Source organism: Pteropus medius, unplaced genomic scaffold (assembly GCF_902729225.1).
Source record: "Pteropus medius unplaced genomic scaffold, Ma_sr-lr_union100, whole genome shotgun sequence".
In the NCBI taxonomy this organism is placed as follows: domain Eukaryota; kingdom Metazoa; phylum Chordata; class Mammalia; order Chiroptera; family Pteropodidae; genus Pteropus; species Pteropus medius.
The window spans coordinates 3,584,974-3,599,610 of record NW_024340701.1 but is presented as its reverse complement, the minus strand read 5'-3'; the positions used below and the strand labels follow the sequence as shown (position 1 = coordinate 3,599,610).

General features: G+C 42.7%; 1 long non-coding RNA gene across 7 annotated transcripts in view; it reads right to left on the bottom strand.

The window, feature by feature from the left end:
• LOC120620526 (uncharacterized) overlaps window positions 1–14,637 on the bottom strand; it is a 34,425-nt gene that overhangs the window by 14,440 nt on the left and 5,348 nt on the right. Inside the window, exon 2 of one of the 7 annotated variants that reach the window (XR_005657927.1) lies at window positions 5,580–5,735. The exons of 5 other annotated variants lie outside the window; for them this stretch is intronic. This is a non-coding gene — a long non-coding RNA (uncharacterized LOC120620526). Of the gene's footprint in view, window positions 1–234; window positions 1,230–5,579; window positions 5,736–14,637 lie in introns of those variants that run through there. One more of the 7 variants, XR_005657932.1, reaches the window with a different exon arrangement.

Here is a 14,637-nt window from a genome sequence, read left to right as displayed (position 1 = left end):
ACCTGTATGTGTGAGCTTACCCTTCCCCAGCCCAGCCCTGCTCCTCAGCAACCTAAATCATGTTAGAAGGGGTGTAGGCCAGGCTGAGCCTCATGGGGTGTAGCCAAGCTGGGAGCTCTGGCAGGGCAGAGGGTATGGGGCCAAATGACCACTGTCACCTAGGACCCCTTTACACAGAAGTAAGGGGAACATGCCCACCCAGCTCCTCAGCCTGCTCAGCAGCTTACAGCTCACCTTGTTATGTTAGGTTCCTCAGAGGCCTGCACGTTCTTGGCCCGGCCACAGAAGTCAGCATGATGGACAGAGAAGTCATGCCTCCTTCACTGACAGTTGCTGCCCCCTTCCCATGCTCGCACGATGATGCCACCTGCAATGCATAGTTGAGACATAGGGCACAATGGCCAATGGGATGAGCAGTGTGAATTGTTTCAGGGAATTGTTGGGAGGCAGCCTGTCCACAATGGCTTCCATAAAGCCAGCAAGTGGTATTACATGTGGAGAGGAAAACAGACCAAATCACACTCTCCTGCCCTACCATCTGGCTTTCTGCCTCTTCCTGCAGTTGATGGAGGCAGCCTGGTGCTGCAAGGAGAGGGCTCTACCCATCATCAGGGCAATGTGAGACCCACTTCCTGAGCACGACTCATTTCCACACCAAGCCCTGGGCTGGTAGACACATCCACATACATTATTTTCACAGCCAATATTCAGAGGAGGGATTAACCTTCTGGGAAAGATAGGAAAAATGAGACCAGAGAGACTCAAAGAGGTAAAGTCATGTGCCCCCTGTTGGTCTCAAATTTCAAGGCTGAGCCAGACTTGAAACGAAGGACTGAAGGACTCGCTGACCCCATACTCTCCTGCTGCCTCCCCCAAACCACAGACATCTATTCTGGCTCCATCTCAGCCACACACTTGCTCTCTTTCTGTCAGGTAGTGCTTCCTGCCGTGCCTGATGAAGTCCTACCCACCCTTCACGGTGCTACTCAGTTACAGTCTGCTTGGTCACATGCCCACTTTTCTCCATGACCCCCTCAAACGGTGCCTGCTATTTCTGTTATAGTTGGAATCAGGATAGAAGCATGGTTGCAGCCTGCCTTCCATTAGAAAGGACTGCATGAGCCTGGGCCTCTCCCTCCAGGTTGGGATCCTTGGGGAAACAGAGCCTGATGATAGTCACTCGGCCCATCATACAGAATATAAAGAGATTTATCCCTCATGGTGCTCCAAGTAGAAAGGAAAAAGCAACTGTCTCTCTCTGTTTCTGTCTCTGTCTGTCTGCTCTGTCTCTCTGTCTCTGTCTCTGTCTCTGTCTCTCTCTCTCTCACACACACACACACACACACACACACACACACACACACACACACACCAGGAAGCTCTACAATTTGGCATGAACTATCGGAGATCATTGGATGCAGCCTCTTAACTCTTCAGATGGATGGAGAGAACCAGAGACATCGAACACTTGCTAAGGTCACTGGGCCCTTGGAAGACTCAACCCCTTCCAGCGGGAGGTTCTTACCCTGCCATCCTTCCCCACCTCTCATCCCTTGCCTGCCAGAGAACGGCTGGACTTCCTCTTAACCAGAGCCATGATTTATGTCGGCTGGTTACCACCAGGCTCTCTCCGGCCGCCAAGTGCCCTGCTGGCCAGCAGCTGAGGCCTGTCTGGCAGGACATATTTGGATGATGAAGCCATGCCGCACGCTAGCCTCAACGCAGGAAAGAGCAGCTCGACTTGGATGCCCACCAAAGGCTGCCAGGCTTGGCTCCTTCCCACGAGTTGGGCAACAAGATTTAGTCTGGCAGGGGATAAGGGCAGTGCTTAGGAGGGGCAAGGCTAGCCTGGGAGAGCACCACTCTAGGGCAGAATGCCCTGGGGCTTGGCGGAGCCCAGGAAGTATAAGCAGTGAGAGGATCCTGAGCTGGGAGCCAGGAGACATGGACTCAGACCCAGCTCCTCCACCAACTCCTTATTGGGTAACTCCAGGTACACTGTTTATCTTCCTCTCTATACCTCAACTTCTCCCCTGTAAAGTGGGAAGGATTTCCTTGCCTGCCTTAGGAAATACAGAAAGAACACATGAGATACCAAAAAAGTGTCCACTCTCTTCAAGCCTCAGTTTCTTCATCCATAAAGTGAGACGAGCACATCACCTCCCTCACAGAGCTGGCATGAGGATTATTAATATACAGTGCCTGGCACAGAATGAAGGCCAAATCTGCCATGACCTACCCCTCATATGATTAGTATTAAATTGAGGCAGCCATTCCATCCCTCTAATTCTTAGTTTTTTAATACACTTTCTTCACAAGGGTTGGTATGAAAATCAAATTCAGAAACTGAGGCTCAGAAAGTAGCTTGCGTATAAGCTGGTATAACTAAGAATTGATAGAACTGGGTTCTGAATTTAGATCTAACTCTGAAGTCTATGTTCTACCCACAGCACCAGTATCTACTTACCACCCACTGGCTTTCAGACCTTGCTTTTATGGAGAGGTCATTCTCCTTTAGAGCTGGCCTGCAGAGGTCAGACATACCAACTGACGCAGCCCCTAGTTACTACTCCACATCGGCCCTCTTGTGTTGATGGTAATACTAAAAAGTCCAGCCTCCCAGGAGAAAAGACTAAAATAGAAAGCAAGGGAGGACTGGCCTGAGTGCCCAGTGAGTAGTGTGCAGGCTCTGAAGAGATGATCACAAGTGCCAGGCTGTGTCCTGGGCTGCCCAGCTGTGTGCCCGGCCATGCTGGGCCACCCATCCTCCTTCTTAGGCTGTCTTAAGTCCTCCCTGCAGTATGGGGTGAGGCTCAGACTAGGAAAAAGAACATGGATTTTAATCTCAAGCTTATGTCACTGACTTTCTACAAGACTTTGGACAAATGCTTTTAAATTTGAGGGCCTGAGCATCTCTTCTGGAAAATGGAAGTGCCACGTGAACTAATCAGTTGCGGGTGCCCTTCTCACAATAGGACTTTTTATGCCCATAAACTTTCAGGCAGTGGGACAACTCACTCCTCTTGGCTTTATGCTTCATTCTGTTTCTTCAGCATCTCTTTAAAAAAAAAAAAGCAAACAATCCCCCCTTCATCTATTAATGTCTCCGGGACACCCAGCTGGGGAATAAAGAATGTTAGGAAGATGGCTGTGGAGCCCAGATCAATCTGCAGCTCTTCATCTCCACTTGGAGGGGGACAGGCCAAGGCCGTGGCCAAGCCCTGTGAACATGAGAGCCTGCAAGTCCCAGAGAAATAAACACGCTTCAGAGTGAGATGGGAGCCAACGGAAGTCAATAAGCTCAGAGGGACTTGAGACATTTTTGGATCTTTACGCAGAGTTTTAATTTATTTGGGGGGAAGTCGTGGGATGCTAGATCCCAATCTGACCTAGATAAATAATGATCTGCCCATGAAATGACTAAAGTTTCTATCTCAAACCTGTCATCATGCCCTGCTGTCCTCTTTCCTTCTGAGGAGATAGGACCCAGGTCTCTTGATTTATTCTAATTCCACCACACACAGACACACACACACACACACACACACAGACACACACACACACACACACACACACACACACCCCCAGAGTACTGAGCATGCAGAAGGTGCTCAATAGAAGAAGCTCCACCCATGATCTTCAACCCTTGCCGATCAGGGCCCTAAGTACACTCTGTGAAGGTGTGATCACCAGGAGCCAGTCTTGTCCTGAGTAGGTGGCAGGTGTCCACTTTGGCTAAACTCACGTATGTTGCAGCCCATGGATTCCGGGAAAAGTGGTCAGCTCAGATGTGATTCATTGTAGCCACAGAGCCTCTGGGTGTGACCTTAGATAAGTGAGTATGTGGTGGAATGTTTGAACATTCCGAATGGGGACATCAAGAGACACCCTGATCCAATCAACTCATTAACGAATACATGTCTGTTTATTAATCGGCAGATGGTGTCTTTCTGATCTCCCAACTGCTGGGCGTAGGGAACCCAGAGGAGTTGAGACAGAAGGAAGAGATATGTGAGAACGGAATAAACACTAGTTTACAAAAAAGTTAGTCACCGGATGGAGGAAAAATGGTCAAGGACAGAAAACAAATGTAACCCTTGGTATTATTATAGAGAATGATACAGTGAGACTTCCTAATTCTATAGAAGTTTCTTACTTTCCTAGAATCAAATTTCACATTCACCATAGCCTCATCAAATACGCTTTATTATGCCCATTTTATAGATGGGGAAACTGAGGCAATGAGCAATAAAGTGGCTTGCTCCAATATCTTGTTAACAAAATCATTAGAAGTCTGTGCTATACTTTTGAAATCACAAAAGGTCATCATTTTGACCAATTTTATTCTAGAGTAAGGATAATGCAAAAAGGATTCCAAAAGATCGATTATGAATCATTCATTAAACTTCCTTCCAAAGTACCCTTATAGGAGATTACAAATCTTTGCCTCATAAAACTAAACCTATGGCAGTTTTCCTTTGAAAGAACTTTTCCTCTCTCTAATTTTACTTTATATAGCTCAATCCTTGTGTTCTATTCTTAGTCTGATTCTTTTCTTATTTTACGTACTCTTTTTAAGTGGACTCATTCACATTGTGACTTTAAGTGTATCTCTAAATTGTCCATCTTGAGCATTTGGCCTGACTATCCCCACAGCACTTAAAACTTCCCCAAGCAATACTTTTATTTCTTTCACACTCAATCATGGGAGAAAAAAGGACAAGAGGGAGGGAGGGACGAAGAGAGGGAGAGATGGAGGGAGAAAAATGGATGGTGCTGGAAGAGTCCTAAAAGATTGTCTAGTCCATCCTCAAGATGAACAAACTGTCCAGATAGAATAAGATCCGGGACTGAAAATCGTGATTTCCTGACATCTGGTCAGGATCTCTGTAAGAGCAGTGACATAGAGTACTGAGAAATGACATAGGGAAGGCAGAGGGCCAGGGTGAAAAGCTGGGCCTTTGCTTCAGCACACTCTTCACAATGTGTGGTCATTTATTTGTGTGTTTACATGTGTGATGTCTATTTTTGCAGTGCCGGCTCCATGAGACCAGGGACCATGTTCACTACTGTATCCCTAGCACCGAACACAGGACCTGAACACACAAGGCACTCACTAAATATGTGTGCAGTTCATAGTAGCAACAACGTAGAAAGTATCTAAGAATTAAACAAAGAATACAACAGACCGCTATGTAAAAAAATACAACGCTAACATAGGACATAGAAGATGATCTGAATAAGTATAGAGATATTCCTATTCATAGATGGGCTGACTTAATATTAAAAACATGTCCCTTCTCTGAAATCAATATAAACATTTAATACAAGGACAACCAAAATTCCAGTTGATTTTTTGATAACTCAATACACTTACTCTAAAATGTACTTGGAGAAATACAAATACATTTAACCTAAAGACTTTAAACATTAAAAAAGAAAAATGAATAGATGAGAACTCACCTTCCCAGATATTGACATGCTACAAAACAATGGTAATAAGCACACTCTAGTACTGGCACAAGAACAGATAGACAAATACGCCTTTGGTATAGAACAAAGAGCCCAGAGATACTCACGTTAACACGTGTGGTTGCTGGATGTTCTCTGTTTGCCCTTCCATATCCTTTCTCCACCCTCTTCCACTCTTGTTCTAAGAGGTTGGCCTCCCTGCATTACATTAACCATACTCCCTTGCCCTGTGACTCCTGGTTGAATTTGGCCATTGAGAGGCACTGGAGAGAGGTTGGAAAGAAAAGGAGAGAGGGGATAGTTATGCCCTAGCTTTATCCCTGCCAGGCTGCAGGTAGGTCCAAGCTGCATTCGTCTTCCAAAGACCAGAACACCAGCTACAGTTTTCTCTGGGTTTTGATAGTCACTCCCTTCCCCTGCTCCTTCATGTCTTGGGTGGGTAACTAGGAAGTGGAAGATAAGAGCTTCCTCAGTGTTGCTTCCTGAGGGCCCTACCTGCCCTTATTGGTTTCCTTAACGTGCTAGTCTTTCATTGAGCTCTCCTTAGTTACTGCATTTGGGCTTGCCTTTTGTTTTCTGCTAGGCCCCTCACAGACGATAGATTAGGTAGGTAGGTAGGTAAGTAGGTAGGTAGATAGACAGACAGATAGTTAGATTATAAATGTATAAATTTAACATACAATTGAAGTAACCTGACAGATCAGTTCAATGCAGATTGTTAAGTAAGTTGTGTTGAGAAAATTAGCTCCTCATAGGTAGAAGAGGAAAACTGGATCCAGTACTAAATACCACATATAGAGGTGGTGTCATGTAGATTAAAAGAACAAATGTGAAAGATAAAAACATAAAGTTAATAGAATAATAAGTTAGTAGAAGAATACAAAAAATATAAAGTTAATAGAAATGTAGAATACCTTATGACTTAGACATGGGAAAGAATTTCTCAACAAAATGTTAAAAAAAAAAAAAGAAGAAGAAGAAGACAAGCAATAAGGAAAAAAAGATGAATTTCGTTCCACTACAAAAATAAGATTTCTGTTCAAAAAATGGAGTAAATAAATAAATAAAAGTCAGAATCAAAGATATTCACAATGTCTAAACTGATGAAAAAAATTGGACATTTAGAAGATACAAGGAACTCCTGCAGATCAACAAGAAAAACTCAGGAAAAAATGAGGGAAAGGTACACACAAACAATTTTCAGAAGAAGAAACCCCCAAAAGACAAAAAGTATATGGAGAGTTGCTCAAAATCCTTAGTAATCAGAGAAATTCAATAAAGCACAGCGATATATCACCTTATATAATTTACACCAATAAAAATTAGAAAGCTGGATAATGGCAATGTTTTTCAGGATTCCTTATACCCCTCAGGCTGGCAGAACTATGAGGTGGGAGAGCCAATCTAGAGAACATTCCCCATCGCTTAGTCAAATTAAGTATGTGCATATTTTATTAATTCAGCTATTGAGCTCCTGGATATGCATCCCCCTAAAAAGCAAATCCCAGAGATGTACAAGAATGTTCAGTGCAGTATTATTTGCGGAGTAGAGGAGTTGGAGGTAACACGGGAGATTATCACTCAGAGAGTGAACAGGTAAAATGTATGCGATATCACCACTGCGTATTATGCAGCAGTCAGAAGAAATATAAATTGATTGTAATAGCATACTCATTGGTACAAAAAGTAAGGACAGAATCAGATTAATAACACAATACCATTTACATAAATTAAAAACACATGCATACAATAAGACAATATATATCTGCAAGAACATATACAAACAAAAAATCCACATTAAATTGCTAATAAGAGTGAAAGAGGGGATATCATTACAGAGCCATATGGTCATCTCAGTTGATACAGAAAGTGTACAGTTGTGGGAAACAAGCAACATATAAAATTTAATTGTATTTTATATACTTTCAAAGTACAGTCATAAATTTAAAAATCTAAATGCTATTTATATGAGCATCAAAAATTATGAAAGACTTAGGGATAAGTTTTAGAAAAGATGTGCATGTTATATATACTGAAAAACTCAAAATATAGCTGGAGGGAAGTTAAAATCTAAAGAGAAATAAGCTAGAATTATGGGTCATAAGACAATATTATTAAGATGTAAATTCTCTCCTGATTGATCTGGAGATTCATTGCCATCTCAAACAAAATCTCAGCAGGATTTGTGAAAAATTTAACAAATTTATTCTAAAATTTGTATGAAATGCAAATGATTTAAGGTAACCCAACAAAATGAAAAACAAATTTGGAAGACTTACATGGCTAGTTTCATGACTAATTATACCGTTTCAGCAATAAAGACAGGGAATACCTAAGTGACCATAGGTTAGACCAAGATTTCTTAAATAAGACACACAACGCACAAATTATAAAACAGACAAAAGAACTTGATAAATTGGATTTCTTCAAAATTAAAACATTTGCTCTTCTAAAGACACACAAAAAAATGAAAAGACAAACCATGTACTGGGAAGAAATATTTGCAAAACTATGTTTGACCAAAGAATTGTAAACAGAATATTTAAAGAACTATCACAATCCAATAAAAAGCCAAAAAGCCCAGTATACATGACCAAAACATTTGAACAAAGACTTCACTAAAGAAGATAAAAGAATGTCAAATAAGCACATGAAAAGATGTTTAGCATCATTAGTCACTAGAGAAATGAAAATTAAAACCACAATGAGATACCACTTTACACCCACAAGGATGACTAAAATTGGCCCTTCTTATTTGCAAGTTCCACATCTGTGGGTTCAACCAACTATGATGGAAAATATTCAGAAAAGAAAAAACTACATTTTTGCTAAAATGTACTATCTAGTTAGGCCTATGCTGGTTGCATCTGTACTGAACATGTACAGATTTTTTTTCTTTCCTCATCATTATTCCCTAAACAACACAGCGTAACAAATGTTCTCCCAGCATTTACATTGTATTAGATGTTATAAGTAATCTAGAGATAATTTAAAGTATATATGAGGGTGTGCTTAGGTTATATGCATATATGCCATTTTATAAAAAGGGCTTGAGCATTTGAGTCCTTTTTAAAAAATGGCATATTTGCATACAGGGGTCCTGGAACCAATACCCGCAAGGACAATTGTAATTACAAAAATGGACAAGACCAGGTGTTGCTGAGGTCATAACTGGAACTATCATAACTCTCACACACTGCTAAATGCCTGACACAGGAAGTGCTCCCATGTTATCATTTAGCCATAGCAGTTAGTAGTTAGCAGCCATTATGAATGTGAGCTATGCAGTGTAAATGAAAAACTTAGACACAATATCTGCCCTCACGGAGCTTCTGTCTAACCACCTGTACATGTGACATTCCTCTGAATTCACTCTCTTAGGAACTCATGTTTTTCCTAGCCCTGAGCTAATGCTTTATGTTATCAATAGAAATAGTGATTAGTCCAGTTACAGCCTGTCTTGGAAGGCTCGAGGGAAAACGATCTAGACCTGTAAGGACACAGTTGACAAGGAAGCGACTAGACTGCATGCATGACCTGATGATCTGAGAGGGGGAAGAAGGAGACAGGACTGCTAAACTCTTCAGACAGATTAAGAAAAAGCTCAGAGGGGAAAAATTCCACTTAAGTCAGGGAGCTTCTGCTACTTTCGAGGCTGACTGGATTCCAAAACCACTGCTTCTATGCTGAGGCAGCTGTGGTACAGTGAAAGAACACAATCTAGAGTCTGAAAAAAGCTTAGTAAGCTGTAAGATCCTGAAGAAATCACTCCATTTCTTTAGCTTCTGATCCCTGGGCATATGTTGGATGAATGAGTTAGTTGGTCAATGAATGAAAAAACTATAGGCTGTCAGTACCATTTCTAGACACAAGGTTTTTTTAAATGATGATCAGGAGAGTGAAAAGAAGCAAAACTTTTAATATAAGGAATGGAAGAAGGAACAAGAAGACACAGGGTAACTTGGTCCCTGTGAATCTATGAACAGCTGTCATGAAGGAAGTGGAGGACCTGCTCCATGTGATCCCAGCGGTGGGAACCAGCAAATAGTGAGTATAAGGGAGAGAGAGGCAGATGTAGGCTCAATATATACAAGTGTCTAAATGTTCAGTTGCTTAGAAGTGGAGTTGGCTACTTCAGAAGGCAGTGAGCTTCTTGTCACTGAATGTCATAAGCAGCATCTAGATAAGACTGATGAAAAAGGGGTTTTAAACAAAATGTGAGAAGTGGAGAATCTAGCCTAAATTCTGAACTGAGAGAAATGGAGGTTTGGATTTGGATATGATGAGTTTGAGAGGAAAGCAGGGCATTCACATAGAGGAGACACAGATTGGAAAGTCATCATGAAAATGTCAATTGATGAAAACAGAAACACAACTGCTTCCCCATCGGTAAGTGAAGTCCAAGCAAGTCCAAATATTTAAAGACATCTGCTGGTGGGAGCCATCAGAGCCGCTGCCAGCTTGTACTGTGCCTTGTGGTATCAAACATGGACACAGCTCCTTGCCACTGGCTGGATTTCACTGCCTACTCACCTCCTCAGCAGAGCACCCTTGTGCAAGGCACAACCTGCTCAGATGCTCACTGCCGTGGCCCTGGAGGCCACCATGCCACAGACACTCATAACTTCTTCCATAAGCCATCCATGTTACAGATGACTCGTGCTCTTTTAAAACATTTTAGAAGAACATTAAAGTATTTATCCTAGGACAGGAAATACTTTTGAGGCTTCTTCTTATTACTGTTATTAATAATGATCATAAAAGTCATAAAAGTACTATAAAAGTCACTTTTTTATAGTACACAAAGTGCTTTCATATCCATCACCTTGACCCCCACAACAAACCTGCAAGCTATGCATTACTATTGTTCTCATGTCACCAATGAGGAAATGAAGGTCTGCAGGGATTAGGCTAGGAAGTTGTGAAGCCTTTTCTCATACAACATATATTTTATAGTTATAAGCTCTGAATCACCATATAAATGTATAAATCTACTTGCACAGAACACATTGGTCCTGCAAGGGTCCCTATAAAAAGAATATAGGAAAAGCAGTCAGCATTCTCAGGTTTAGATGAGCCACCAATAACCCCGCTTAGCCCACTTACACTTCCCTTAGCTCTGCTTGAGTCCTGGTGACAATCTCAGTAACTTTTCTGTCCACCTCAGCCAGGGTCTCTCATTCTAATGAATCTCAACTTTGGGTTCATTTTGATAGCATCCTGTTCTTAGCTTCCTCCTATTAAGACATCCCCCACAAATGGTCCTCCTCTGACAGGTAGGTCCTGGGACCTCCCTTCCTGATGCCGTTTTGAAGGCGTTCTCTCCGGGAAAGCAGAACTCATTATTTTAGAACAGCTTTATCGATGACCTGCATCTTTCACGTACATGCTGCCTTCCCTCCTGTCTTAACAGATGAACTGCCCTAACAAGGACTGGTCCTTCCATTGCCTCTGGATCTCAAGCCTCTTGCCTTCTCTGGTGGTTCTCAAGGACTTCTCCAGTGTACTCCTCTCTCCCTGGGATCATAAGTTCCTTCCTCTCTGCCAGACCCTTTGCACCAGCATACACGCATATTATATAACCCATGATTTTTAAGTCTCCCCACTCATCCTATGTTTTTATGCCACTCTATCCCGTACCTTTTCCCACAAAACTGCGAGAAAGAGTTGCCTCTTCTCCTGCTTCTACTTTCTCTCCTTACTCTCTATTCGCAACCCATTTTGCTTGAGTTTCCATCTCCAACGGTCTGCTGAAATGACTCCTATCCAACTCCCTGTAGTAAAATCTAGTGGTCACTACTCTGGTTTATTTTACTGGATATCTTGACAGTTCTCTCTCCTGGTTTTTCTCCTACTTCGGTCACTTTTGCTGGATACTTCTCTCTCAAACGTGAAAGGATTAGATTCCGTGGGCTTAGTTAGACCTAGACCTCTTTCCATTCTCTCTCTCTCTCTCTCTTTCAAATCATCTGTTGGATTTAAATATCATCTCTATGCAATAGAGCCTAGATTTATCCTTCCAGCCCTGACTGCTCCCCTGTGCCCCAGGCTCATTTATAAGCTGTTTCCTTATCATGTGCATTTGGACCCTAGTCCTGGAGTCTTAGAACTAAAATTGGACTCTTGATCCCTCCACTCCAGTCCCTCAAAACTCCGCTGCTTCCTCATCTTTCCCAGATCAGTGGAATGGAGCCAGTTGCTCAAGACAAAATCCTCAGACTCATCCTTGATTTCTCTCTGCCCCTCACCCCCACATCATATCTGCCACAAAATGCTCACTACTTGCTCTAACTCTCTATGAACCCAAATCTACTCGCTCTCCTTTAGTTTTACTTCAACCACCCTGAACAGAGCCACCACCGTCTCCACTCCAACTACTGTCCTAGTGCCCCCTGAATTCCTCACTCGCCACCTCACTAACCTCCAAACCAAAGCCTGAGCCATGTTTTTAAAAATGTAGATCAAATCATAGTACTCTTCTTTAAAACCTTCCTATAGCTTCTCAGTTAAACTGGAATTCCAGCTCCTTACTTTGACCTACAAAGTCTGACTTCACCTGGCTCCTTCATCTCTCGAATGTAATCTCTTAGAATTTTCTTCCTCATGTCCTACACATCAGGCTTCACTGGAGTTCTCTGAACTCGCCCAGGTTCATGCTCTCTTGGGCCATGCGCAGGCTGGTCCCTCTGCTGGGAGTGCTCTTCCTCCAGACTTTCTCCCAGCTGACTCCTTCTCATCATTCACCAGGCATTCTCTATTATTATCTCCATTGGTATCGGTTATTTTTCTATTGTTTTCCTTCATTCCTGGAAAGGAAGGTCTGCGTGAGCAAAGACCCTACCTCTCTTGTTCACCAATTCTTTAGCACCAAGCATTGATTAGACTCTCAATATATACATCTTGCATGCATGCATGAATAAATGAATGAATGAATGAATGAATGAATCCTCTCCCCCTCTTTGCAGAAGTCACCATCACTTCCACATGCTACACACTGAAGAGGCACTTGATCTCATCTAGCACGTGGCAGTCTCTGGAGCCACACTGCCTGGGTTCACACCCTAGCTCCATCACTGACTGGCTGTGTAACTTTGGGCCAGTTTTGGAGCCTCGTTTTCCTCGTCTATAAGATGAGGATAATAACAGTGCTTCCCTCATCCAGGCGGTTAAGAGTTAACACATTTAAACAAAGTGATAGAACATTGGCGGACACACAGTAAATGCTTAACAAAAGTTACTAATGATTATATTCTTGAAACAGCAACTCTGTAAGACAGGATTTGTCAGTCTAGGCACGATCGATATTTTGGGTGGGATAATTCTTTGTCGTGGGAACTATACTATGAATTGTCGGATGTTTAACAGCATCCCAGCCTCTACCCACTAGATACCAGTAGCGCCTTTCCAGTTATCATAACCAAAAAACATCTTTAGATATTGCTAAATGTCCCTGTGGGGGCAGGATGGGCAAAACCACTTGCTGTAAGGCATATGCTTTTACTCCTATCAGCAGATATGAAATTGTAAGTTCATAGAGCTTAAATAACCTGCACAAGGTCACAGGGTTACAAAGCGGAGAGCAAGGATCGAAACTCCTATCTTCTTGGCCCATGCTCTTTCCTCCACAGCTCGCTGTGCTCGAGGCCCAAGCCCCCCTTCGCTCACCCCGGTCGGCTCGCACACTCACAGATGCGTGCTAATTACACAGCAATGTAAAATGTTATATGTGGTTTGTTATTTTATATCCAGGAACACGGTCCACAGCCTTCATTACATAAAGCAGCTGTGTGTATACTTGGGGTCTAAGTGCTATTTAGTGGTCAGCTCGATGAGGTATTTTGTTTCAAGCATCACATTTCTTTTTTCCCTTTCCATACGTCTATTGAATCCTATGTAGAGGAATAGAACCTCACACAGCTTTGGCTAAAGCGAAAGGCAAAAGTCTCCTAAATGACAATCGTCCCACCGTCCTAATTAGATTGAGAGAGACAGCCCAGAATGCACCATCTGTGGTATGAATGTGTCCCCCGGTGGTTGTGTGTGCATGCGTGTGTGTGCATATGTGTACGTGTTCACCAGCCACACCCAGTCTGACCCATACAACCTGTACTACATCGCCATTGGTGTCTTAAAGGAAGCAAATGTTTTAATAACAAGAACTAGAATCCAAGCCTTCTAATTCTCTGCTGTGTGGCTTAAATATGTCATGTGTCCCCTCTGAGACTCAGTTTCCTCATCTTTAAAATGGGGGGTAAAAATATCAGTCACACGGTGTTACTGAGATCCTTTAGATAAAGGATCTGGCACAGGATTGGTCAACAGTAAACCCCAGCTCCTTTCCCTCCCTCACTTGCCAGAATCCTGACCGTGCCATCCTAACCGCCCATTCCAGCCCCCTCTCAACATCACCCCTCTCCCCTAGCCAAAATGTTCTATTCCCTGTCACACTTCCGTCCCTTTGCCTTCATCAGTCTCCTCACGTAGGATGCAAGCAAGGCTCTTTCTATCCATACAAATTGAACATGTCCCTCTTGGCCCAATTTAAATCCCTCTCCTCCCAGAAGATATCCTTGACACTCCAACTCTCACTAACTTCTTCTGGATTTTTACAATACTCTGTTACTTGCCTGGCACTGAAATGCATTGCAACTAATCACCTGAATATCTTTTGTCTTGTTCAGAAATTGAAGTAGCCAGAGGTCAGGATTATATTCCTTCATGCTTAACACGCTACAGTACACCCAGGAACCCAATAAGTATTGGTGAGTTAATGGAGTCAGTGTGAATCATTGTACTTATATGACTGATGGCTGCACACATCAAGCCATAAACACATCTTGTCTGGAACCTGACATGCAGCCACTCTCAACCAGCACCTGCAATTTATGCAGAGCAAGCTAAGGTTACATCCTCTAAACATCAAGATGAAGGGCAAGGCCCTTCCTGGTGCCGTCTTATTTCTAACTCTCCCCAATAGTTTTCGAATTCTAAGCTCTCCCCATCATCATTTACAATTCCCCAAATATGCCAAACATTTAGATTCTATGCCTTTGCATATGCTGTTCACACTGTCTGAAATGACCTTCCTTTCCTCACCTTCCCTGCCCTGCTCATTCTCAGATATCAACTTAAACATCACCTTCTTGGAAAGCAAAGACCTTTGCT